This window comes from Schistocerca serialis, chromosome 4 (assembly GCF_023864345.2).
Source record: "Schistocerca serialis cubense isolate TAMUIC-IGC-003099 chromosome 4, iqSchSeri2.2, whole genome shotgun sequence".
NCBI classification, from domain to species: domain Eukaryota; kingdom Metazoa; phylum Arthropoda; class Insecta; order Orthoptera; family Acrididae; genus Schistocerca; species Schistocerca serialis.
In genome coordinates this window covers 414,535,611-414,540,610 of record NC_064641.1, presented here as the reverse complement: position 1 = coordinate 414,540,610, position 5,000 = coordinate 414,535,611, and the positions used below count along the sequence as shown (strand labels likewise).

Here is a 5,000-nt window from a genome sequence, read left to right as displayed (position 1 = left end):
CCTCGATCTCACGCTGCACCTCATCCATGCCTGCACCGTCGCAGGCTGGCCCTATCTTCTTCAGCGCCAGGAGACGGGACCGACGGAGGGTCGGACCCATCCATCGGCAAGATGGAATGCCGAGGCCCCCCTGGGCAACAGGAGCGTGGAAGTATCCCAGGGGGGTGTCCGCCGGAAGGCGGAACCATCTCCTGACGGCGGCCCGGATGGTGACGTCGGCCGACTTCAATGCACCCACCCGGGTGCGGCTGAGGGCCAGCCCGTGGTACAGGCCAGGGAGAAGTACGTTGGTGAGAGCGTGGAGGCGCTGTTGCGGCTTCAGCGGAGCTCGGGAGATGACGTCAAGCTGCTCCACCAGGTGGCGACGTGGATTGAAGACACAGCGACCCGCCGTGGAAAATTGCAGCCCCAGGTACCGGAAGGTTTCACCCACACGCAGGGCAGGCATGGTGGTATTGCCTGCTGTGAAGGTGACATTGCTGTCCACCTTCACCTTCTTCTCGCGCCCTGACGCGACTAAGGCGAGGGTGAAACACTTCCGGGCGTTGATCTGCAGCCCCAGGTGGGCGAGGGCTGCGGTAGCTGCGTCGATGAGGGACTGCAAGCCCCTCGGGGTCGCTGCAAACAGCAAGACGTCATCTGCAAAGGCCGCAGCGTTGACTCTGCGACCGAGGATCCGAGCTCCGATGTGGGAGGGCAGTTGGCCTAAAACGTAGTCCACCGCAAAGTTGAACAGGAGGGGGGAGAGGGGATCGCCCTGGCGAACGCCCCGTGCTGGCTGCACAGACACGCCCACGCCGGCGCCGTCCGCTATCACTGTCGTGCTGCCCTCGTAGCACCGCTCGACATACCCGACAAAACAATCCGGCAGGCCATGCGCCTTCAGCACGGGGCGAAGGGCAGCATGATCTACCGAATCGAATGCCTTAGATACGTCGATCGATGCCACAAAGACAGAGCGGCAGGAGCGAACTGCGTCGGTGAGAGCAGTGTCCAAGATGAAGGTATTTTCCAACATCCCATCCCGAGGGATGAATGCCCGCTGACGTTCGTCCACAGCACATGCGCGCATCAGGCGTGACGCGAGAACCTTGTGAAAGGTCCGCGCCAACACCGAGCAGACCGTAATGGGGCGAAAGTCAGCGGGGGATGTTGGTGCAGCCGTCTTCGGGAGAAGGGACGTTCGCGCGCGAAGCAGGCGTTCCGGAAGGGCGCGGGCCAGAAGGAAGAGATTCATCACTTTCACCAGGACTTCGTGCGGCAGGCGCCGCAACTCCGCTGGGGTAAGGCCGTCCGGCCCAGCTGCTGATCCCCTGGGCGGCAACGCGGCGGCGACCTCCTCATGTGTGACCGGCCCCCATAGGCACTCGGGAGCGACAGGCTCCGAGTGCGGGAGGAGGCGGTCACGAATGAAGCCCGCGGTGGAGATGGGCTTCTTGGTGAAGAGGTCCGCCCAGAAGTCCAGCAGACCAGGGATGGCAGGTGGCGGCTGGAGCAGGGTGCCATCCAAGAGGCCGCGCACGCAACGTGCACGCGACCGTCGGAAGGCATCCTGCGTTCTCGCGTACTCCCAGCGGCGCCGCTTGCGCTTCTGCGTCGGCGGCGCGGCAGGCGGCCGCTTCGATGGTTGGCGCGGCCGCTGTGTCCTGGTGATCGATCTCTCCCCTCTGGACCCGACCGACGCAAGGGCATCCGGGAGCATGCCCAGGATGACATCGGGCGGCGTGCCCCGCCCCAGACCTATGACACGATCCAGGGCAGAGAAACGCTGGGCGGAAGCGGGTAGCCCCGCCAGATGCTCCCAGATGGCGGCGTCAGTCGGCCCCTCCGGCGGCGGCCCGGTGGTGTCGGCCGCGAAGTCCTCGGCTGCGTCGACGGGCGGCGCAGCGGCCTCGCCCGCGTCAGGCAGCGGGCTCGCTGCTCCCCGGCGGGACGCCGGCTCTTCCCCCCGACCGATCTCAAGCGCCTCCATGAATTGGCGGACAAGCTGCTTGTGGGCAGCTTGCCGCCGTCGGCACTTGATTGCCTCAAGCGTTCGGTCGGGGAACATCCTGATGAGCTCTTGATTTACAAAGAAGAACCGGGCGTCCCTCTCGAGGAACAGTTCGGCCTCTGCCTTGGCGAGCGACAGGACTTCTTCCTCCGTCCACCTCGCGCGATGCCTCTCCGTGACGATCTCCGCGTTGGCGGCCGCAAGGTGTTGGCGGCGGCGATGGACCCCGAGACCGTTCTTGGTGGTGAAGCTGCGGTGGCACTCACTACAGGCGTATACAGCTGCAAAAGTTACAAGATTTTCGGCACGGCCGGTTGGCCGGCTAGGTGCTGGGGGAGTTGGGGTGGCACCTTCAGCGGAAGGGCCACCACTTTTTCTCTGAATACTGCCCCCAACTGGAAAAAGGGATAGTGCGAGGGGGGGCTGGTAACCCCCCCAAGCCCCTGGTGCGGTCTTCCACTCTGCGAAAATCAGCGGGCCCACGAGAAGGGGAGAAGACCGCAGGAGAGGAGAGGCTAAGAGGGCTAGGCCCATGTATTGCGCATCACTCTCCCTGTAACCATAACCCAAGGAAGGCACCTCGCAGCAGCAGCACGACTACATCAAGACCGCACTTCGAAAAGCCAAGTCCGGATGCAGCCACACCGCCGCCACTTGGCCACCTTAAGAGAGTCATAGTTACTCCCGCCGTTTACCCGCGCTTGCTTGAATTTCTTCACGTTGACATTCAGAGCACTGGGCAGAAATCACATTGCGTCAACACCCGCTAGGGCCATCGCAATGCTTTGTTTTAATTAGACAGTCGGATTCCCCCAGTCCGTGCCAGTTCTGAGTTGATCGTTGAATGGCGGCCGAAGAGAATCCGCGCACCCGCGCGCCCCCGGAGGAGCACGCTAAGGCGGACGCGGCCTCGCAGCAAGGAAGATCCGTGGGAGGCCAAGGCACGGGACCGAGCTCGGATCCTGCACGCAGGTTGAAGCACCGGGGCGCGAACGCCGCGCAGGCGCGCGCATCCTGCACCGCCGGCCAGCACGAGGCCGACCAACGGCGAGAGCAGACCACGCCCGCGCTAAACGCCCGCACTTACCGGCACCCCTACGGCACTCACCTCGCCCAGGCCCGGCACGTTAGCGCTGACCCACTTCCCGACCAAGCCCGACACGCCCCGATCCTCAGAGCCAATCCTTATCCCGAAGTTACGGATCCAATTTGCCGACTTCCCTTACCTACATTATTCTATCGACTAGAGGCTCTTCACCTTGGAGACCTGCTGCGGATATGGGTACGAACCGGCGCGACACCTCCACGTGGCCCTCTCCCGGATTTTCAAGGTCCGAGGGGAAGATCGGGACACCGCCGCAACTGCGGTGCTCTTCGCGTTCCAAACCCTATCTCCCTGCTAGAGGATTCCAGGGAACTCGAACGCTCATGCAGAAAAGAAAACTCTTCCCCGATCTCCCGACGGCGTCTCCGGGTCCTTTTGGGTTACCCCGACGAGCATCTCTAAAAGAGGGGCCCGACATGTATCGGTTCCGCTGCCGGGTTCCGGAATAGGAACCGGATTCCCTTTCGCCCAACGGGGGCCAGCACAAAGTGCATCATGCTATGACGGCCCCCATCAACATCGGATTTCTCCTAGGGCTTAGGATCGACTGACTCGTGTGCAACGGCTGTTCACACGAAACCCTTCTCCGCGTCAGCCCTCCAGGGCCTCGCTGGAGTATTTGCTACTACCACCAAGATCTGCACCGACGGCGGCTCCAGGCAGGCTCACGCCCAGACCCTTCTGCGCCCACCGCCGCGACCCTCCTACTCGTCAGGGCTTCGCGGCCGGCCGCAAGGACCGGCCATGACTGCCAGACTGACGGCCGAGTATAGGCACGACGCTTCAGCGCCATCCATTTTCAGGGCTAGTTGCTTCGGCAGGTGAGTTGTTACACACTCCTTAGCGGATTCCGACTTCCATGGCCACCGTCCTGCTGTCTTAAGCAACCTACGCCTTTCATGGTTTCCCATGAGCGTCGATTCGGGCGCCTTAACTCGGCGTTTGGTTCATCCCACAGCGCCAGTTCTGCTTACCAAAAGTGGCCCACTTGGCACTCCGATCCGAGTCGTTTGCTCGCGGCTTCAGCATATCAAGCAAGCCGGAGATCTCACCCATTTAAAGTTTGAGAATAGGTTGAGGTCGTTTCGGCCCCAAGGCCTCTAATCATTCGCTTTACCGGATGAGACTCGTACGAGCACCAGCTATCCTGAGGGAAACTTCGGAGGGAACCAGCTACTAGATGGTTCGATTAGTCTTTCGCCCCTATACCCAGCTCCGACGATCGATTTGCACGTCAGAATCGCTACGGACCTCCATCAGGGTTTCCCCTGACTTCGTCCTGGCCAGGCATAGTTCACCATCTTTCGGGTCCCAACGTGTACGCTCTAGGTGCGCCTCACCTCGCAATGAGGACGAGACGCCCCGGGAGTGCGGAGGCCGCCGCCCCGTGAAGGGCGGGGAAGCCCCATCCTCCCTCGGCCCGCGCAAGGCGAGACCTTCACTTTCATTACGCCTTTAGGTTTCGTACAGCCCAATGACTCGCGCACATGTTAGACTCCTTGGTCCGTGTTTCAAGACGGGTCGTGAAATTGTCCAAAGCTGAAGCGCCGCTGACGGGAGCGATTATTCCGCCCGAGAGCATCCCGAGCCAACAGCGGCGCGGGTCCGGGGCCGGGCCAGGTAGGTCCGTCATCCGGGAAGAACCGCGCGCGCTTGCCGGGAGCCCGAGCGCCCAAAGGGGCGAATCGACTCCTCCAGATATACCGCCGGGCAGCCAGCCAGGACACCAGGGCTCTGCCCAACAGACGCGAACCGAGGCCCGCGGAAGGACAGGCTGCGCACCCGGGCCGTAGGCCGGCACCCAGCGGGTCGCGACGTCCTACTAGGGGAGAAGTGCGGCCCACCGCACACCGGAACGGCCCCGCCCCGCGGCGAGTGGAAAGGCAACCGGACACGACCCCG

The 5,000-nt window shown here is 62.9% G+C and overlaps 1 pseudogene; it reads right to left on the bottom strand.

The window, feature by feature from the left end:
* LOC126475626 (large subunit ribosomal RNA) overlaps nucleotides 1-5,000 on the bottom strand; it is a 7,955-nt pseudogene that overhangs the window by 2,416 nt on the left and 539 nt on the right.